Genomic DNA, 22,489 nt, shown 5'->3' on the forward strand with positions numbered 1-22,489 from the left:
TGGAAATAGGATGGCCAGTGGCTTGGCTTCCCAAGCTCTGTTTTCTCCTGGTTTTCCACTGTTTGTTACTCTGGGACAATCGTCTTGGTGATACGACAGATTTCAGTAGTATTATTTACCTGGATTTTAACATTCAGCTTCATTACTCAGAGTTTTATGCTATGTAGGAAACAAAGATTTGCTCTCTACGATTGATAACTAATGTCCTGCCATGTCTGAGAGTAGAACAGACTTTCCTGTTCATTGAAATGTTTTGGCAAGAGAAACTGCAGAAGATGTTGCCATTTTAGGCTTAGAGTAATTCAGTCCTGCAGTCAGAACTCTGAAGTGAACTCTGTGTGTGCTGCCAGCACCTGACAGCCTGGTACATGGAGTTATCTTCTCTTGAAGCAGAAATACTGCCTTTTTACTATTGGTATTTCTATCTAAAGTCTTTGCTTTGATTATAAAGAATGAACTATTTAAAGCACACTCTTTCCAATCAATCATTTCCCTTTGTCAGACAAGCCAAATCATTTATTGAATGATCTTGGCTAATCAAAGTCTGCCTTCTTATAGAGATCCTAGAAGATGGTTTATTAATGAGACCTAGATTTTTTTTTCCCCTGGTTGTAATGCAGGGAGATCTTAATAAGCAATGAATTGCTGTGTCTGCAATGACTTTTGAGAGGCTTAAAAGGAAAACAATAATACTATGACTAATATGATTGCTCTCCCCACACTGCCATCCGGTGGATGCAAAATTCATTTCCTTTTCTAAATGGGAAGGGAAATTCTCCTACTGATATCACAGCTTGCAAACTTGCACCAGGCAGACTCTCACTTGTAACGCAGTTTCCAGACCAGTGAGGAAAATGTTGGCTATTCTTTTAGTGGTTTCATATTAGAAAAAGAAGATTTCCAGTCTCTCATCTACAAAAAACATCTTCTACCTTGGAATGGAAACCTGTCTGGATCTCAAAAAAGGGCTCTGAAAGCTTCCCAGACTCTCTGCTCTCAGTATCTGGCATGGAGAGCCCAAGCCACTGAGCACTGCTACTTTGGCAGCTTTTGGAAAATGAAGGTTGAGCTCCAAGGTTGATTTTCAGATAATCAGTGTGTGGGCTAGCAACAACAGAGCCTAGGGCCTAGCACTGCATTTTTGGTTTTGGGGGGAGAGGCATGGGGATGGGGGTTAACCCTGTGCATTTCCCCCCTAGGACTGATGACTGAAATAATTAAAAGAAGCATGTTGTGGTGCTCACAGCCTCCTACCTGCTGGTCTGCAAATGGGACCTCACCACACTGAGCTCCTTCCCGGCGCAGCAAATCTCACTGACCACCATCGACTGTGTTGGCCACTTCACCATTCCAGAGGAATCCAGAGAAGTGAGTACTGGGAGTCCCTCAGCTGAGTGCACAGATGTTAGGGCTCTGTCATTGCCTGCATCTTTCTCTACTTCTGGACTCTAAATGAGTTAATCCAACAGCTGTAGCAATAGGATTTCCTGTGCCTCTCTGCAGGAGGGCTGTGGAAGTGGAGCAGAACAGCCAGCTTCAGAGAACTGAGCTGACAGGACCAAGTCTGGCATTTTGGCTGCTGCAGGTGGGCCAAGCAATCACCAGGAATTGCCATCCATCCTCTGAAGATAACATGACCCATGCTGGGTATGGTGCCAGCCCTTATCTGGAAGCCTTGGCTTTTTTTTTTTTTCAGGGCACACTAACTCCAGAGGGACTCTGCAGTGGGCTATTTGGGGCCATCATGGTCCCAGTCTGGAGGTGGGAAGTCCTGCTGCCTCACGGTGTTGCCAGCATGTTCCAGTTCTGAGTCATTCCCTCGCCTGTTTGTTTTTGGTATTTATTTATTTACCACTGAGGTGTCAACCCAGAGTAGGCTGACTGTGCCGAACTCCTTCGGTGGCCTGGTGGCTGCTGCCAGCTCTGTCAATGTCCTGCAGTGTTGGAAGTGTTTCACCCTAAGCTGAGGGGGAGAGAGATCGGGTTCCTGCGAGAGCAATGCCACCACAAGCTCCCATCAAAAGCGTGCCTGGCTCTAGGTAATGAGGGCAGTAGCACAGGGTAAACTACTTTCACCCTCCCCACACAGTCCCCGGCTCCCAGATCCTTTCCCTGAGCTGGCTGGGGGGGTGGAAAGAGGTTAAGAAGCATATCCTTTGCTGTAATTATATCCTGTTGCTAGAGATATTGTGCTCTGCTTAAAGAAATCATCATAATACAGCCTCCCAGAGAAGGTAATTACTGTGCATCTTATGAATGGCTGCATGTGAATGTCTGCTCAAGCTGCTGTCAACAGCAAGTTTCAGCACATCTTACATACCAGGCATTTTACAGCCTCAGTTTTATTTGTTTTCATCGCCCCTTGCCTTGTGCTTTATTTTTCATTAATGGATCTCGGGTGGGGTTTTTTTTGTTTGTATTGGTTTTCTTTTTTTTTTTTTTTTTTTGTTTAAGAGGCCAGAGTTCATGTCTTTGATGGAGCATTTGAGTGGTGGCCACAGATTTTACTTGGTGCATTTCCATTGCTTTGTGGTGGCTTGAGGGGGCCTGTCTGGAAGATATTGTTTCCGAGCCGTTCCCACACGGTAGCATCTGAGTGGGCCCTAGTTTCCTAGTCTGATCCCAGACAAAATAGACCATACCACTGTTGGCAAAGTTTGGTGTTACTACCTCTAGCTCAACAGCACAGATTTAAGCCCATGAGACAACTTATTTTTGCTGTTCTACTTTCTGAGTTTCTCTCCCATATTGAAAAAGAGTTGGTCAGGGTCATCAGACCTTTCAGCTTTCTGAAACCAGTGACCTCCCTGCCTTGGTTAGCAGTCAATATACGTGTCACTGTGAGGTGGCTGGAGTTTTGGAGAATCACAGCCTGGTAATTCTGCACACAGAGGTTACCATGTAACTGTTTTCAGAGCCTTATCCCTTGATGTTGCAGGGACATTTGAGCCAAAGAGATGGGGAAATGCCAAAGATCCCTGGCTTGTCACAGTAGGAGTGATCCAGCCACTCTTCCTTTCTCAAAGGTCACTCGTGCTTCCCTTTCCCCAGCAGTATGAGTGGTAAGCTGGCCTTGTGCTGTGCATGTAGGGCCATTGTGACACCCTGCATGGCTGTAAAAACATCATGTCCATCTCATGGCCAGCTTAAGGAAGGATGTGAAACTTTCCTTGGATTGCTTCTTTGTGCAAACGGCTGGGGCTCACTCTTGCAGTGCTGAAGCTGAATTGTCTTAGTACCCTCAATGATTTATCATGTTTGTGGCCAGGCTTCTGTGCATGCTGAGCATCTGCTTTCTTGCATCCAGAGGTGGCTTCATCCTGGTGCTGTGTCCATCTCTCTCTGTGATTCTTAGTAAAGCCTGAAAGGCAGCCTAGCTCCTGGAGGGTGGAAGGTGCTATAATAAATGCGAGCTCATAATGTTATTGTTAAAAATAACTGGAGCTAAATTATAAAGAAAAAAATCATCTTGTTCAGTCCTAGCCCAAGGGGGAAATGGACATGAGGAATTGGGCAATCCCTCTGTAAGTTCTCTTTCTTTAGACTATATTTAAACCACGCAGAGAGCCAGATTCTCAGCTGGTGTCAATTGTTGTTGACTTCAGTGGAGTGAGGCTGGTTTACACAAGTTGAGGCTGCTAAATGCCAGCATCTGGATGAAGCTGAGACACAGCTGGAATTACTTTTGCAGAAACCTCTAATCTGATGCTGGTTCAAAAGATCTGAGCCCTCCTGTGCTTTGATTTAGCAGTTCTTTTGGGACGTGAAGGGTTATGAAAGGACCTTTACTCAGGTCAAAATTTGCTCCGATCTCAACTGGGTTCTGCATCTCTTGTGTCTGTCATTGTGCTTTAGCTGGACTCCTCTGAAAAGCTCTGCAAAACCTTTTTTACTTGCTACTTCACCAGCATCATCTCCTGTCTAGACACTTTAATTATGAGAACCAGGGAGCGTACAGCATGATGTGTAGATAAACCTGGGTAACTCCAAGGCAACCATGTGCTGCTTCCATCCCTCCCCTGACTGCCTCTAAACTAGTTTTGCCAATTTGTTGTCTGTTCCAGCATGAACATTAGCAAAATGGGGACTGCACAGTGCCACCTGGGCAATATTCATTTGAACTTTGCCTTCAGAAGCAAGTGTTCCAAACCGTAGAAATGGAGAGGCAAACCTCAAATTGCAGTGGGATCTAGCAATAGTACATTTAGCCTTCCCGACTTCTGTTTTTCTCTATGGCCAAAAACTCTCTGGATTAAATAAACAACCTCCCCCACCACTACTGTCAGCAGAATGTATTAAATCTGTAAGCTGATTTCAGTATTTTTTTGTGTACTCGTATCCACTCTAATTCTGTTCTTATCCATGGACTTGCTTTTTATTTACTTCAGCACAAACTGTATCCAAACTTGAGCTCTATCTATTTCAGCTATGTCCTTTACATAAGAGCTTTTAAAGCTACTGATTTAATAGGAGGCCATCAAATAATCAATAGGTCTAAAACATTGGAATGCATTTGCTTGATTCAGTTGCTCTCCGCAGTATGCCACCTCCAGGAGTGTGTAATGAGAGGAAAAAAAATTTTTTTCTATTACCCTTCTTTAATTTGTCATCTTCCTTGATCTCTTGCTATAGCTGGTACCAAAGGGAATTGTCTGTGATACTTAGCAAGGCCCCTGGGATTCAGACTGTTTCCCAAGTCTCTGCACTCACCTTGGGGTGCTGTGCAGATTTCCATGGGTCTCTGCAGGAGCTGGGTCATCTGAGAGTAATCTGCTGTATTTTGATTCCAAATCAATGTGCTTTGAAGTGATTATAGGGAGGGATTTTTCAGTTCAACTTTTTTTTTTTCCTTGGTAGCAGCTTTTGAAAGGCAGAGTACTGATCCATGGGGAAGTCCCACCAAGCAGCTGCTTCTGCTCCAAGGGAGGCACCTTTTGCACTCCAGGAAGTGACATGGGTGAGGGAGTGCTCTGGGACATGCATTTTGGTTGCAACTCTTTATAGTCTGGATCATAAAGCACCTTTTTATAGGTCCTGGTAGTTGAAACATGCCATGAGCGTGGATGACTTGAAAGAAGGTGATACTAGAGGCAGTTAATGGGTGACTGGATGAATCTCCCAGCTTTGGGCTCTGGCAGGAGCTGCTGAGTTCAAGTTGCATAGTGCTGCCTCTTTGGGAAAATTGCACAGGTTTAATTAGAATTTGTTTCTCAACTGATGGAAAAGTCTATCTGAGTACTCTTTATTCAGTGTAAGCTTGGGGTTTCATCTGAATTCACCTAGGACACATTGACACCTAGGACACTATAAAAAGAGCTGAGTTTGGTGGCTTATGTACTGAAAGAGTGGACCTCTAGTCCTGAGCCCCTGAAATCAAACTCCAGGTGGGACTTCTAGTGTAAGTAGGGATGTCCTCAGCCTGCACCTAGCCAAATCGGAGACTCCAGCTGGAGCTGTGGTTCTAGGACACTTCCCAAAGGAGATTCAGGAAACAAAGCCAGGCCAGTTCAAATCTTGTATGGAAGTGGGAGCCCATCTTTCCCTCCCCAGCCCTCAAATCACTCTCTCAGGTTGATGATTTGCTTTGGCTGAGGATCAGTTTTCGGTTGGGTGGTTGGACACTTGTTCATATCGCAGAATTCAATGCATGCACATGAGCCCAAGGAAAAAGGAAGCTCCATGTTAAGAAAGCACAGTTCTTTCCCTTCTTTTTTTACCATCACTGCATCATCATGTTACTGTGGATGGGTGCATGGACATTGAGTTGCTATGGCTTCCTGCACCTGATGCAGCTCTCAACCAACCCATAACCAGTTCTCCCATGCACCCAGCCAACAGAGCCACATCATCCCTTCTCTCTATATTGATCTTCTGTTGGATGATCTTTAGAATGGATGATCTTTGCTACCTTTTGCATCGGACTGCCAGCTAAACCTGCAGCGACAGCAGGAAGCTGGTTGTTGTGTAATCTATAGGAGCGCTGTAGGAAGAGTAGGTTTGTACTTCCTACACTGTTTTGAAGGTGAGGGTGCCAGGCTGGGTGTGTGTTGAAGGTCCCACTATGATTATTTTACTTCTGTCTTTGCTGGAGGATGTTTCCACAGAATGTACTATGGCAGGCTTTGAACCAATTTGTTGTTCCTTTGTTTATGACAAAATTAGTTGACTTGTTTGATGTAAACTATCCATGAGATTGTTTACATTGGCACAGGGATCCATGTGCTTTCTGAGATGCAAGGAATTTAGCTACCGGGAGCTTGTTTAGTTTAGTTTGTTCCATTTGCAAAACAGATGGTGGTGGGGAAAATGTGTGTGGGGGGAGGCTTTAGGACAGGATTTTCTTAGTGTTTGCTGCTTCTGTAGTTTCCTTTGTTGTTTGCTGGCTGAAGCAGGGTAAGTTTTCATCACAGAGAGAAGAAAGACAACATATAAGAACTGATATGCATTTTGCATGAAGGGAAAAATAAATATAATTTGGAACTGAGCTGTCATTTTGTAGGCATCTTCGCCAAGGTGGAACTCCCACTTCCTTGGGCTGGTGGAGGTACAGAAGAACCATGAAGACCTTGTACATTAACTTGGCTCTGCCCTCCTGACTCCTCTGGAGCCCTGTGGGCCTCAGCAGACCTGCAAGGCATCTGTGATGGCAGTGCTGTGCTCCTGCAGAGCAAAAGGAGGGAAATCTTCATGAAATGTGTGCCCCAGAGCTGGCTGTGGTGGGGTAAGGCCATCACCATGATACTGGGGTGTCCTTTCAGTGTTAATGTATTAGGCACAGCTTTCTGTTGAAGTGAGAAAGGTCTGTTGTCCTCAGTGGAAACTGAAGCAGAGAGTAGAGAAGACAGGACCCAGTCAAGGTTCCATAGAGAGTGCCCAAAGGGGAATGCGGGTGGATCCCCGCTCTGCTCAGCCAACTATTTGAGCCTTGCATCAGGCAGATCATTTTGGAAAAGGCCAGAGTTTCTCTGTTCCAAGGGCCAAGTCAGTGACAAGTTGCAAGGGATGCCTGGAAGGCTCTGCCATGTCCATTTGTGGTGGCTTATGCGTGCTGGGTTGTAGGGCACTGGGAGAAGTGCCGTTTTCCACTGTATTTTCTAAAAGAAAGATTGCCTGTTCTCATGGGCTCTGACACTCTGCTTTATATGTTTGGGAGACTTGGCCAAACTCCCCACAAGCCTTCACGTTCCTGTCTCTGGGTTTGTTCCGGGTAACCAGTAATTCCCTCCTTGCAAGATCCTCACAGGAAGGATCTTGGACTGATCAGCTCTAATCAAACTTGGCACTTGCTTAGGGCAGGATCATATTCCCTTGCATACCTCTGTGGATATGGCAGGCAAAGAATTCGTCATCGTGTCTGATGACCTTGCCTGCAGTGTGAAGTACCAAGAATGCCCCATGTTTTCTCAGGGTGGGGTGCTGTCCACCACTAATGCCCAGCAAAGCTGATGACAGGGTGAACACACGCTGGGATTGCTGGTGCATTTGCTGGTGGGCTTGGTGGGGGAGGATCCCACATGCCACCACCTGGTTATTTTGGGCAATGGGCTGAGCTGCTGAGCTACATCTTTCACTGCTTCATCCAATTTTCTGCCCCTACAGAAGCATTTCTCAGACATTAATGCTTTTCCCATCTAGATGTCATGTTTCTGGGAGACCTTTATGCATCCCACTATGAGCCCACTGCATATGCTTTTACCCTTGTTCAAATCTCAGAGCTGAAATGCTGTGTTAAAGGTGCTCAAGTGTTTTGCAAGCCTCCACTGACAGAACAATATCTGCCTTGCAGGTCAAAAGGTTTTCTGTCTGCTTACTGACCTCTTTTTTACCAAGGCTAGCTGGATATCTGTTGCATTTGGACAGATGCTGTTGATGCAAGTGGGGAGTTTATTAACAGACATTTAGCCCTTGTCCCTTTTAGATTTTTTAGAGCTTCAGAAGTCTTATATCCCTCCAATTTCCATATGAAGAAGTTGAGACATAGCAAGTTGCAATGGTTTGTCTCAAGCAAGTCTAACTAGAAAGTGCTTGAAATCCAAATTTCTTGCTAATCAACCTGGGTCTTGATCAGAATGTCCTTCTGTTTCTGGTATTAGAGCCTGCTGGTATCTGTGTGAAGAGAGAGGTCATCCTGCCCTAAGGCAAATGGAAATTGCCTGGAGCGTGACGTGTGGCTTCTCCTATTGTTCCCAAAATGAACAAAGAGTTGGTAGGAGCAGGAGCAAACCATTATCATGGATTGACCAGCTACAGAGCATAACGAAAGTACGTGCCTTCCTTGAGCAAGGTGGTGTTTGCCATATATGCTGTAGCACCACAGTGCCCCATTGCAGGGTTGTGCCTGCCAGGTGAAACGTAGCCTCCAGTGATCACCTTAGAGCGGTGCTCTCCAGGCTGGGCTGGATTTTGCCCTGCTTTGTAGGTAAGTGTGGTTACCAACACCTGCACAGAGCAAAGATGTTATGCTAACAGACCTGAAAAGCAGCATCTGCTACCTGTTTGACCATGGCAGGGTGCATGGCCAGGTCAAAGTGTGAACAGCAGCAACAGTGAAGGTGAAAACGAAGGCAGCAGTCTTAGGCTATGGGTCTTCTACCACTCTCCAGTGCTGTGTGTCTGTAGTCTTCCCTCCATCATGTCTTGGAGCCTAATATTTCTTGTAATTGTCCATTTGGATCAATTTACAGATTAAGCCCTGCAGCCAGCTGTGGGAAATGTAGAGGTATGTCTCCATGCAGCATATCCAGGGATGGCCTGGCTTGCTCAGTGGTCCTGCCTGGAGTCCCATGCTCTTCCCAAACTCCATTTGCAATGCAGGTAAACTGTAAAGGAGAGGAGTATGTGTAAGAGAAGGGAGATGCACCAGTGTGTCTGCATTTTCCTGCCCCTTTGCAGGCTTTCCAATGAGAGACAGAATAGTTGCATGGCCCTTGGTATTTTGGGTTTGCAGTTTCCCTCTTGAAGCCTTTAGATGTGGATCACAGCCCTGTGTTGGTAGATTACACAGGCAGCTAACAAGGAGACCCTGTCAAACTTCGAGGCTAAATACTGTATGAAAGGCCAAAGCAGGATAGCTCAGACATGTGGGTGGAGTAGAGCTGGAAGGAGAATGTGACAGTGTAATGGAAGGGTGTAGTGGAAAATCAGGAATGGCACCTTGCAACTAGTCTAACCAGGACCCTGGGGGAGAAAGTTTCCAGGTGTTGTGGAAGCAGCCTTACAAACTTTTATGGGGAGGTGGATGTTTTGTTTTTCCATGCATATGAATGAGCACAAAGGTGTTTGGCAAAGAGCTAATTCTCAAACTTTGGTGCATTACCCCTCACTTAACCACTGATCAGTGAGTGCTGCAGGACACCACCACTGCACTTCATGGAAAGAGACAATTAGAAATGGAGTAAGATACTCTATAGGAAAGGAGATAATTTCAGGAATCCCTGAGAAATCTCTGCCTTATCTGGTCATTTCAGACCCTGTGCACTCTCTAGCCCTCTTGGCTGCAATGCCTCTCTTGGTGCCAGTGCAAAACCGCACTTGAGTGTGCACTTCAGAGACTCTTCTGAGAGGATAGGAGAGGACAGGATGTTCATTGGGAAGGACAGGGGTGAGGAGGACAAATGCACCAGGGAGGTACGGCAGGTTGGTAAGAGACGGGCCGTGGGTCTTGCACAGATTTAAGTTGAAGACTACTTTGTCATCTGGTTGTGCAAGAATGTCTGTGGCAGAGGGAATGTGTGCGATGGACACGAAGGAGGGGTGCCTGTATGTGTGCATAAGGAAGTACCTGCAGCAGCTGTTGTAATTGTTTTAATAAAAGAATGTTTCCCTGAATTTCTCTTTTGGCACCTGAGGGCCCTTCCCAGGATGCCCTTGCTAAAGCTGCTGTTTGATTTCCAGGGCAAAAGCAGTACACACACACACAGAGCCCCATCTTGTTCATGCAACCCACAATCCCATCAGCACACAGCTCCTTTTCCATTTGCTAACAGGGAAGGGGGAGTGCGGGGGTTGAAATAATGACAGAGCTGATTATAATTAATATTTTTTTAAGTCTGAAGAGTGAAAGTCCTGCCCAAGTCCCCCAGCTGAGCAGAAGCCAAAGTGCTAAATCCCTGCAGGGGTGTGTTTTATTACTGACGCTCTGCGTGTTGAGGCTGGTCGCGGGGTCTGATGCTGTGTGTGTGGAATTTTTGTGGCTATTTTCTATTGTGCCAGTGAAAAGCAGGATCTCATCCGTATAATGAAAAGGAAACTTGAAGGTTTCCACACCTATGTGGAGGTGAATACTTGCAGCATTAGTGTTTTAATTAAGTATTTTACCTTCACATGATTTTCATAGAATTGCAGAATATTTTGAATTGGAAGGGACCCACAAGGGTCATCAAGTCCAACTCTTAAGTGAATGGGCCATATGGGGATTGAACACACAACCTTGGTGTTATTAGCACTGTACTCTAACTAACTTAGCTAATCTCAGTTCCCTATATGATCCCATTGCAAATGATGGAGTAGACACTACTGGGGTCAGAATATGATGGGATTTTCAATGGCTCTTCCACAAAAGGTTCTGTTTCTTCATTAGGCTGGTCTGTAGCTGGGTTGTTTTACAGTCTTGTAACTCTTCAGTGGGCAGAGTGTGCTGGGTTTGATTAATCCCCGACTGCTCCTCTTTTAGGAGTAGGGCTGTGTGGGGAGGATGGGGACTGGGAGGCACTGATTACTTCTTGATCCTCTCTTGCTCAGCTGGGTGATTTCAAATAGATCTTTACATCTCCTCAGGGCTCCATTTTATCTGCATGCCTGAGGTCACACAGCAGAGCTGAAGGCTGAGCTGGATATGGAAGCTGCCCTTAGCCCAACTGTGTACACAGGGTAGTAGTGGGGCAGCTGCACTTCCCAAAACAGTCCAAAACCACATACTGCAAGCACTGATCACTTCAGTGGGCTGAGAGACCCTAAGCCCACACCAAATTAACAGGAGGAGAAAGCAGTTTCTTATGTGACACCTTGGAGATACCTTTGACTGGGAATTGTAGTTGTCCTGGCTGCAATCCTGCAAGCTTTCCAAGACCAACTAAGCTTTTTGGATGTGAAAATGTGGAGAGCCCCCAAGAGCCTTGGGGACCGGAATTGTGTTTGCACCTGTGCAGCCCTTGGTCTCTTAAGGCAAATTTCAACCAGCAGAGCATATGTGGCACTCCCCTGAGAATGGGGCTGCCTGAACACAGTCCCCAGCAGCTTCCAGATGTCCCTCTTCTCTGTCCTCCTCACAAAGGAAGGATGTGTGTGTCTGCTATAGCTGTCTTTCTCTTGCCACCTTAGCAGGTGAGAGGCTATTGGGACACAGGCCCATGGCTGGCAGCCCACAGCTTCCCCAGCCAACTTCAAGCTAGTCTCAGGAAAAGAACATATATCTCTACAAGGTGGCTCACTGTCTTCTGTCCTCATGTCTATCAGCAGGAATTCCACCAGGAATATGGCTGAACAACACTAGCTTGGTGGCTGTTTCCTCCATTTCAGGATGAGTGTCTCTCCACATCCCACACAGCTGGCCCATGTACTGCTGTTGCTCAACCTCCTATTTTCTGCCCTCTTGGCAATGATGTAGACAAAAACAGCCTATAAATCTGTTCCCTGTGAACTTCAGTGCCTGACCCTGGATCTCCAGTTTGTGCTTGTAATACCTGCAACCCCCAAGTGATCTGTCATCTAGGGGTGAGATGCTTTGGGTTTTGAACTTGGCATCTCAAAAATACATTCAGCTCTGTCTGTCAGAGGTCTGAGGCTTTCTCTGAAACTCTATTATTGTTTTCACTGGATTTTTTTGACCTTCCAAGTCCTCTTTTTTTTTTTTTTTTTTTTTTTTTGCACTCCCAGAACAGCATGCTCAGCATCTAAAGGACAAAGCTGGCTGGGGCATGCAGACTCTGAGCAGTGTAGGAGCTGCCAGGAGAGAGGAAGGGCAGCAGGACGGCTGTGACAGAGCACACGCGGCTACTGCCCTCAGTGAGCCAGTGTGCCCATCACTATTGAAAGAAAAGCACAGCAGGTCTCCAAAGAGTTCTCTCATGGGTCTTGCTGAACTTATAAGCTGGGACCACAGTATAACTTAATTTCCTGAAATGTCAAGTGGCTTATACTGGCTGCCTGCTCTATTGGTGTTTTTCTTACAAACACATTGTACTCCCATTTCCTGCAAAAAGTTCCTATCAGTGCTTGATGATTGCTTAATAAGAGAAATCAGTAAGGACATGGAAAGTTCACATCCTGCAGATGAATATAATGACTATAAGCTTTCTTCTGGGTTGCCAGAGGCTTTTTTTTGGTTGTGGTTTGATTTATTTGTATTTTTATCCATCCAGCCGAGAACATTGATCTGAAGCTGTATCCTGCAAATGCTGAACCCATTGGTGAGCTGTAGGAGGCCTTCAGCAACCATCAACCTCACTCCAGAAGGAAAGGGTAGAATTTCCTGGATGACCAAGCTGGTAAAAGGTATATCAAATTGGGAATAGTCACAATTTGGGGAGCATAGCAGTCACTCTCATGTTTTTATTACCTGTTTTGTGATAGACTGTGGGTTTTGTTTGATTTTGCAATAGAAGAGGGCTTGTATAATCGTAGTGTGGGTGTGAACTCATGAAGGTGACTGTAAGGCTTGCAGGCAAGCCTGAAGGATCCCAAATGGATTTGTTGTTATTTTTTATATCCCAGTTTCTAGACAAGTCTTTCAGTAATTTCTTAGGTGTGATTTCTGAGTCCTGTTGGCTGTTTATTCAAGATCAATATTTTATCATTCTTGTGTGAATTAACACTCTTTTAGACCTGGATATACTGGGCTTATAGGGAACCTGGTAGAAAATAAAAAAAGCTATTTCTTCATGATAATTTTCATGGCTCTGCCTAGAGCTTTCCCACTTCAACATGTTGTGCAGTCTATAGGCTAACTGTACAACCTAGGTAAGTGATAGCTAAATAATACTCCTTGCCATTTGTAGGGCATTTGAACTTCTCCTAAGCCCTTAGTTTTACCATTTGGCACCATGTCTCTGAGGAGACCTGGGACCAAAGTATGGTGCTGAGCAGGGGGCCACTGAGAGCCACCCACTGGGAAATATTTGGCAGAGGGACTGACTGGCAATTTAGACTGGCTGACCATATGCCTGAAGGAAAAATCTTCTCTTGTGGTGACTGTTAGCTTTCCAAATGTCTCTTGCAATCTGTCTCCTCTCCCAGCTACGCTTCACAGTTCTCATCTCTGTTCCTCACACAAGACCTTGGTCTCCAAGGGTCTGACAGAGGAAAGTGATTGTAATGGAGAACCTTGCCTGATTAGGTGTCAGGAACGTATTGAAAATAATGCAATTTTTTATGCCACTCCCTATATTTTAGAACCTGAGGGCCAATAACAGAGAAACTGGTCAAACAAAGATAGAAAAATAATTTTAAAAAAGGGCATTTTAATACTAAAAATATAGTCAGCCCTGGTCTGCCATTGAGGAGTGCACCAGCTTTTTTTTAAAAGGAACAAATCATATTTTCTCATCACACAGCACACATAGGCACATTCCTTTGTTCAGCTCCTTCCCATCACAGTACATTACATACGCCATTTGAAGGGGTAATCATCTGATTACACAGTACTGTCTTGGTTCCCTAAATACTGGAAAATATTAAGACAGTGAGGTAAATAAACCTTAGTGTAGGGTACTGCCTGTTGCAGAGAGCAGATTCGTTAACTTTTTGTTGTTGGATCCTTGTGTCATCCCTTTGTGTGGATGTGTGTACGCTGCCTAGCTGTAGGAAGCACTAATGTCTACTCATATTCTGCAGAAGGAAATTTGAGATGATTAAAAAAAATATTCTATTTACTTTTTTTTGAGGAGTATAATTACAAACAGGCACTCATAGGTGTTATGAAAGAAAACATATCAGTCTTGCATTTTGGGTACAAGAGTTCTGTGACTGTCTCACTGTTTGCAGTTGCCCTCTGGCTGTTCAGGGCCTTTTTGGCTCAAGGGGGACACTGTTACATGGGGCAAAGGATGCAGTGACTGGTGGTTTCATGCCTGGCCAGCACCAAGGCAATGGGGCGTAGATCCATGTACTTCCTCACTAATCTGGCCATTACTTATTAATCTGACCACTCTCACTACCCAAATTTCTGTTACAACTTCAAGACTGACTACCCGAACTGAGGAAAGAGAGAATTTTTGCACTTCACAGATAAATCATCTCTTTGGAGGTCTATCCACACAGGCATCCTCTGACCCAACTGATTTGGAAGCAGCTCTCAAGAAGCCAACTGGGGTCACCCACGAGAATTGCAAGAGGCTCCGCTGTCTCCTCACCCCAGGGGGCCAAGATATTTAGACAGCTGCCTCACTATGAATGGGACTCTCTGGCAAAAGAATTAAGCAAAGATTAAAATCAGTTTTAGCTGTTAAATGTGTGCTTTGCACAGCATTTAGCAACTAAAAGGCTAATTATCTTTGAACTTATGCACGTGGTTTTAGATGTGATCCGCACAAGTTGCTATTTTTTCTGTTGTCTACAAGGAGCTGAAAATGAGGATAAAAATGAGATGCTGGTGTCAGTAAGGGCACAGCTTTTTGAGTAGGCTGGAGGCGGTGCCCGGTCTGCAGGGAAGTAAGGCGCCTACTGAATGAGATAGGTTAAAAAAATTATTCTAATACTTGTCATTCAGACTCCCCTATTTAATGGAAGTTCATGCTCTTGATTAAGGAAATGCAAGTGTGCATCTAGGTAGGAAAATGAGACTACTCTGAGAGAAAGCCAAGCTCATACCTGGAGGGAAAACTTAGTCTGGATGTTGATGCTTGCAGGGCACAGAGAATGAAATCTGAGAGGTGCGGAGCACTGCAAGACCTATGTAAGTCAGTGCAGAGCACATCAGATTGAATTTTAGAAAGTTCTGCAGAAAGATAAGAAGATAAGGAAGAGTTTTGTGCTAAGTTGCAATATAATAGAGAGGGACTCCATGTCCCTGTGCAACCTGGGTGCTTTGGAAAGCTGCACCAGGCTCAAGATACCCATGTCAGTGAAAACAGACAATGGGAGGAGGTAACATGGTTGATACAATGCTGGTTCCATTCAAAAACCCTTTAGGGAAGCAAGTGAACATTGCCAAATTGTGAGCAAAAATTCTGGATCTTCTCATCCAGCACAAGTCAAATCATGACATAAGACAAACTTTTTTCAGTTTTTTTTCACCTAGTCTTTCTGTGTTTCATGGTTCTTTGTGTTGCAAAGCAACAAATAGGTAGATAGTGAAATCGGTAGATAGTGGTATTTATCAACTCAGAGGCAGAGTCACAGTCTGACCTTTTATGAACCTCTGAAGATTGTCAGACCTCACGTGTAAGGTGAGGGTCAATAACGTTAATTTTGTAAGCAGTGGTGAAGGTTTCTGCATTGATGTCGGAGAACCAATGCTATGAAAAGGGCAGATTCAAGAAAAACTCAATGAGAAATTTTTGCTTCAGTGTTCGGTCAGGCCTGAATTGTAGGACAGTAAGACTTTGTGATTTATGAAGTGTAAGGTATGGATTATGCATTTGAGAAACTCATTAAGGATAGTAACATGCCTTAATGAAAGAAAGATCTCTAGCTCAGGCAGCTTTGATTTGAAGATATCAAGGGAAAACCAATTTCTTTTAACAATGCAAATGGGTTCTGAAGTGATGATGAGGAGATGAAGATGCTGCTTGGAGTAGAGCTGAGCAGCAAAGCCTTGGTTGTGGCAAGGTTCACGAAAGGCATCTTTGAATGACAAGCACCAGTTTGGGCAAGAGGTTTTCACTCTGAACCAGCCAGGAGAGGTTAGAGATCTGCACAGTACATTTTCCTGGCGACTCTACTGCTTTGTCCCTATTTCCATGGCTCTGCTGGTTACCTACCACCTTGGAGAGCTGCTGCAGGCACTTTCTAGTGGGATAATGTCATTGGTCAGAGATCTCTGTGTATGTAAAATGTGGGAGAGATCTATACCATCCCTGCCCAACTGATGTTTGTAGATGATGGGTGAGGCAGTGATGTCCCAGAGAGCTCCACTGCCTTGGGCTATGATCTCATAAATTAAGCAGGGTTGGGCCTGTTTGTTTTTGGAAGGGGACTTAGAAGGAGAAGTTGATTGCTACAGTCAATTTGACTTGGTAATTCAGAAGGTGGTGCTCTTCCCCCTAGGTAGCACAGGCTGACATGCCAGGATGATTATGCTCACCACAACTCCTAACCTTTTGGAAAAAATGTAAACCCAACATCCTCACCTTTCCAGAATGAACATCACGGGACTCCTGCTATTACACCAAAGTCCCAACCAAATTCCACCTCAAAGCAACCACGCCCTGCAGATGGAGATCCACCCTGCCCTTCCAGGAGGATGCAGTAAACTTTGCTTTCCCTGCTGGGTTACATTGTACCTCCAGCTGAATCACTGCAGAGCTCGGTACAGATGGCAGCAGTATTACTCGGACAGGCAGCAAATGCCCTTTCAATTAACCTGTGCAAGTGTTATCAGTATAAAAGGAGTGTTTAAATAGGTGCTTTCCCACTAGTAGAGATTTTTGGAAGCCTTGGTGGTACCTGGTTTGAGCAATGGCTTCCCTGTGCTCAATGCGGGGTAGCAGCTGGAGCTTCCCACTGTTCTGCCTCTGGCTCTTTCTACTGCAGCACAATGCCAGGCTCTTACAGCACAGGCACACTCTGCTGCCCATTGCCCTCTTAAAGGGACAAAAAAAATTTACTTAGCTGTTTTGCACACCTCTTCGTAAGCCAGTGTGGCTACTTGGGCCAAATTCTGGAGTGATGTGAGTTATTAAGCAGCATGTAGGTGTAAAGTGCAGCAATTTTCTGTACTGAGTGGGTGGTAAGGTAGGGGTGCAGCAGGAAAAGCAGCAAAAAGGATGTCATTAGACAACATGCTCTCTGTGTGAAGGGCTGCTGGGAATGGAGCTCTGGTTGCTTTGGCCATGTCTTAAGGCAGATTTGTTCAGTATTTGTTTGTTTTCAAAGCTGTGAGTGCACTTGTGTGCATTCTTCTCTTTTGGTTTAGCTTAAACCTTTCCTAATCCTGTTAGCAGAGATAAACCTCCCTGAACCACAAGTAAGTATCTGCACAGGAGTTTGCACGAGCTGAATTAAATCTGTGTGAAATCATGCAGGGTGCCCTTGTGTGGGTAAACACAACCTCATGTTGACACCCTCCTTCCAGCATCCTTTCCTGGCTGTGTTGCCCCCGCTCTCCCCTCTTTGCAGGGGAGGTCACATTGAAGCTTCTTGTTCTCAGTTTCCACAGGAAAATAAGCAACTCCCCCCTCCACCATCACAGTGACTGCAGGAAGGGCTGAGTGAAATGAAACCAGGCTTTCTGTTTGGGATCTGTCACTGAAGGGCTCACTGAAGGGAAGGCTGTGTGCCAGCAGGACCAAGTCCCTGACCTAGTGACATGCAGAAGGGGGGATTGCTCTCTGTACTAGCCCCACTGATCTCTGCTGTCCTGGCAGAGCACAGTGGGAGAGGCAGGCAGCTGGGCTTAGCTTGGGCTTTTGCATATTCTTTACCATGCGTGTCCTGTCTTGACAGTATTTATGCAAATTTTTAAGTAGAGGAAAAAGCTGTCACGTAAAACAAAAAATTTATCTGAAGGCCAAGTATGTAGGTTGGTTGGCTTGTGTGTTTTCTTTTTTTTTTTTTTTTTTTTCAATTAAAAATAAAGTAACCTATAAAATGATGATCTAGTTTAATATCCTCATTACATGTTCCAGGCAGCATCTGAGTCATGCCGTTTGCACTGTGCTTTGTACCCCTGCGGGGGATGTAAAAGTTCCATTTTTGGAATACTCCTTGGTCCACCCCAGTCAGATATGCCAGGTGAGAGTGCCAGGGTGCAGGGTTGTGGGTAGTGAAAGTGAATTCTCTCAGGATAAAATTGCTGTCAGGACAGGACCCACAAGTCACTATTTAAGGTAAAGGGGTCTTCTGGCTTGCCTGGGCCATTTCAACGGGGTATTTTTGCAGAGATAATTGGTAAGATGATTGCTGGTTAATGCCAACTGTGATAATGGGTTTTGTGACGCAGATTCTCATTTGCTAAGAGCCAGAGTAAACCAGACTTGCCTTCTGGGATCTGCATACCACAACAGTCCAGAGATCACAATTATGAAGACTATTTTTCCTGAAGACTCAAGGTCACAGTTGAGGTACAGCAATCTAATAATTTACTGTTGATCAGCTCACAGCCCCATTATGAGCCAAGGTGCCAAACTGCCTTTCACATAACTAAGAGCTTGCATACCAAGGGTTGCCACTGCCCATCTCATGTACAAATGTCTTCATCTGTGGGACAGCACTTGTGAGCCTTTTCCACCATTACAGGATCATGGAAAACAAGGCTGAACATTGTCTTGACTTTAGAGCACTTGGTACCCAATAGGAAGGGGCTGGCAACAGGGGCTTTCCTTTAGGCTACAGATCTCCCACCTGCTGTCTCCATACCCTCCCAGTGTGGTGAGCTTCAGGGACTTGGCAGATGTCAGCCCTTTTTCCACTAGAATTGCAGTTTTCTCCTTGGGCTGTGTCTAAATTTCCTTGGCACCGAGGGAAGGTATGACGTTACCAGCACTCCAGGGAATGCAGTACCATACAATTATTACTTTTCAGATATGCTATACAGATACACTTGGAAACCTCCATTCTCTCCTTCCTTCAAAATACACGGCTTGAGCTGTTGCATTTGGAGACTGTGGCTCTCTGACTCTCTAATGGTTTGCCTGCTCAGGAGGGGTGACAGCCTGCAGTAAATGTACCTACACTGCCAGATATATCAGCCTCCAAGCCCATTTCTATGTCTGGTGTTGAGGTGAACCAGCTAGACCCCACCAAAAGGAGACCTGCAGGACTGCTCCCAGAAGGCAGCACAGCACTGTGACATTTGGCTTCCATCTGCCCCTTCCAGTCCTTCCAAGCCATCCCAGACCTTGTGCTCTTTGGCTGTACCCTGCCACCACCCCCTCCTTCTGCAGGACATGCAGCACAGCCCTGAGTGTCAGGCAGTAAAATCATTGCCTTCCTGGGCTGCCACACGACTCAAATTATTTTAGGCATAGTGACCTCAAGCACACACAGAAGCAAGTATTATGTCTTATGGCCACAAGGCCAAGTGCCACACATTGTGGGCATGGTCGCTCTGCTCTAGAGCCAAGATAGCCCTGGGCGGTGTCGGCATGAGATGTTCCGTACTACCTGTCCTGGGAGGCTGGAAATCATTCCCTAGGGTGGATGCCACTAGAGATATAGATATAACCTTTAGCTACTAACTAAAGAAATTACTTCTCCCAGTGCAGGGGTATGCCTGCGTGCTGTCAGTATTAGAAATTGTAGGTTCCAGACCTAACTTTGATGAGGCTATTGTAACATTATCTAAAATATTGTCTTTTTGACTCTTTTTTCATGAAAGTGTTTAATGCCTAAAAATTTTCCTTTCCTCGATTTACCCTCTTCCTCTCCAAAACTGTATACACACACAAAAAAAAAATGACTTCTGGAAGTCTGGATGCTTTCCTAGAACATTTAATAGCACTGAGGACATGAAATACAGTACTGAGTCCTCTGGGAAACCTACAATTAGTGGGATGAAAATACCTTCTGTGAATGATTGAGCTCCTGAAACAGTGTGAGCAATTAAAATGCTGTACAAGACAGAGCTGAAAATCCTTACAGGATTATCAGTGAGGCATTGTATAAAAGATGTCCTTGGGTTGGACAGTGGCAGCAACACTGAATGCAAGAATTACTCAGAGCTCCTGCTGGGAATGGAAGATGGCAGATATCATGTGCAGTACCTGGTTAGTCTTGTGTTTTCCTCCATTTCTATCCTCACTGTTAGAGCTGAGAGGAGCTCTTCATAGCTTATTTATTTCATCCCAGGAGGACTACAGATTGATTGGTTGTTGGGGGGGGGTTGTTTGTGGGATCTTTTCGTGGTTTGTTTTTAAACCAGTCTGTAATGATGGCTGGGAGTCCAGAGCCAGGGAAGGGACAGCTTTGAAAAGTTGCTCTTTGCACATCTACATATGTGGGGGTCTTAGTGTATGTGTTCATCTGATCTTATCCAGGGATTGGAACCAAAGAGCTGCCCATACACCTGATTAAACACTTAATGCCTCTTTTGCAGTTTCCATGCCTTGTTTCCAAAGGCATTTCAGTACCTGAAGATGCCTACAGAGCTTTCACAGGTCCTTAGCCTGTTGGATGCCAAATGTGATGGGACTGAATGTTATAACTTTATTGCAATCCTTGGAAATTTCCACTAGGATTCCATTTGCCATGAACCTAAAATCCTTATGAAGTATAATCTGGGTGTATTTTTTGTTTGTTTGTTTTTCTGCCTAGCAGGAAAGGCTTCCTGGAGGTGCACTTCCCAGCATGGCAAATCCTGCACAGCGTGCACAGAACAGCTTCAGAGATGGCAAAGGCTGCAAGGTACTTATACAATATGATAACCAGTTGGACAGGATTGAAAAGGACAGTGACACATTATGCAAGTGAGCAGTGGTTAATTTACTTTGTGAAGATGCTTAAAACTCAGCGTTGTTTTGGGCTCATGAGTGGAAGTTTATTATGATAAATTGGTTGGAGGGTAAGGTCACATTTTTGTTTCCTGGGTGAAAAGTGAGGCCAGACAAATATATAAATACAGTTACAAGCACAGTTAGCAGATGACTGCATCTTATCTGATGTGGGGTGGCATGAGTGAGCTGATGGGTGTGGGCTGGGGAAGGGATGTGAAAGGGGAAATGCTTTGCACACAGTAGGCCTGGAGTGAATTTGAGTTGAAGAACTTTGCAGGGAAGACAGGAGTGAGAGAAAGGGAAGAAGAAAGGAAAAAAGAAATTTTCCTTAGATGGGTAAAGGTGGTGGGACTGGAGGGAACTGCAGTGAAGGTGTGTGTGAGTGGGCCAGACCCGAGCCATGCACATGTGCAAGGGGGAGCTGACTTGTTGGGTACAAAATAGGTTAAACAAGGACACACGGCAAGAAGATAGGAAAGGGAGGGGGACTTGAAGGTTGGGAAGGTAGAAGGTGAGTCCAGCATGACAATAGAGCTGTGAGATTGCAGGCAGGCCTTTCCTTTTCTAGAGGCAGTTGCTTATGGCTGCTTATTATGTCTGTTTTTATCTCTCTGAAAGGAAGCTTTCCAAAAGCATGAATAATACCTTATTAGGTAGATGGTAAAGCCCCTCCTTTTTATCCTGCTTTAATTCTTGCTTCCTCTGCTTTGGTGGCTGCCTTGTACACAGTGCTGTTAAAAGTGCAATTATCATTCTTCCTGGTTGGGCGGCATGAAGGGCGTATCCTCTCGCAGCATCTCCTGGAGGCTTATTACTCAAGAGAGAGGAGTTGTGCACTAGAAGCCAAATTAAAGTGAGCAAAGAGGAGGCCGTTTCCACCGCAGGGATGGAACAGATCGTTTTTCTGAAGACCAGGTCAGGAGCTAGCTATGGGAGAACATGTAGCTGGAAGCTGGAAACCTGTGATGTAGTGAATTTGTGCCATGGAGATGAAAGGCAGAATCCTGTGGTTCTTTGTGGCTTAGCCTGGATCCCTCCCTTTTATCCACTGCTGTAGGGATGTGGGTTGGTGAGCATCCTGTGCTCGACAATGGAATATTGTCCTGCACAGGTTTCAAGGCTAGGAGCTGTAATTGTGACCTTCTCCTCTGGTCTTCTGCAGGATCTTGAGTGTTGCTTCTCAGAGAGCTATTCATACCTAGCTTTAAGATACCAAGTGATGGAAAATGCAGTGCATCCTTGAAAGAACCACCTTTTCCCATCCTCTTTTAAAAAGTATCTTTTTTCTCAGCATGAATTTGTCTGGGTTTTAGCTGTCTTCTACCATTGCATCACCACTGTTTTCCTTCTGCTTGTTGGCAAAAACTCCTTACACACCACTCACTGATCAGCTTTGAGGGGCAAATGGAGTCTCCATCTCTATTTGCCAGGATTCCAGATGTCTCTGAAGCTTTCTAAGCACCAGGCAGCAAACAGTTAAGGCAGCTGAGCCACAGGTCTCAGAACATTTTGCTAGGGAGCCAGGTGAGCAAAGAACAGATAAAGGCAACACCTGCCTATGGGTTTGGAACAGCCTGGGGCCATGGATAGAATGTAAATACACTCTGAAAATCTTATTGTCTGACACTGTGCCAGCATCTTCTGGGTTCTTGTCATGGAAAATATTTCAGCTGAGGTCATTCAGTCAGCAAAAAACCAGCATTTAATACCCTCTGAGGTGCCAACTTGCTTCTTTCTTTGTGTCGATAAATAAACAAGGTAGGGTAACATTTCATGTTGCCAGGATGATCTTTGTTTTATTAGGAAGGGTTTAGAGTTTGCTGATTATTTTTTTCATTTTTTTTTCTTTCTCCTTCCTCCTCTTTAAATCCAAAGACTGTATGTTTCTGCTCTCTTTCTCT

At 45.0% G+C, this 22,489-nt stretch overlaps 2 long non-coding RNA genes across 2 annotated transcripts in view; one reads left to right on the forward strand and one right to left on the reverse strand.

Moving 5' to 3' along the window:
• The window catches only part of LOC127468771 (uncharacterized), a 48,005-nt gene that overhangs the window by 16,346 nt on the left and 9,170 nt on the right, over positions 1-22,489 (forward strand). The window contains exons 4-7 of the long non-coding RNA XR_007903674.1: positions 1,200-1,368; positions 1,504-1,647; positions 12,360-12,492; positions 20,413-20,499. This is a non-coding gene — a long non-coding RNA (uncharacterized LOC127468771). The remainder of the gene's footprint in view (positions 1-1,199; positions 1,369-1,503; positions 1,648-12,359; positions 12,493-20,412; positions 20,500-22,489) is intronic.
• LOC127468773 (uncharacterized) lies at positions 12,385-16,020 on the reverse strand. The gene is made up of 3 exons (XR_007903676.1): positions 15,918-16,020; positions 14,806-14,932; positions 12,385-12,482 (listed from the first exon to the last, which is right to left on the reverse strand). It is a non-coding gene; the product is annotated as an uncharacterized LOC127468773 (long non-coding RNA).

This window comes from Manacus candei, unplaced genomic scaffold (genome assembly GCF_025592945.1).
Source record: "Manacus candei isolate 608988 ecotype Guabito, Panama unplaced genomic scaffold, ASM2559294v1 h1tg000015l, whole genome shotgun sequence".
Lineage (NCBI taxonomy): Eukaryota > Metazoa > Chordata > Aves > Passeriformes > Pipridae > Manacus > Manacus candei.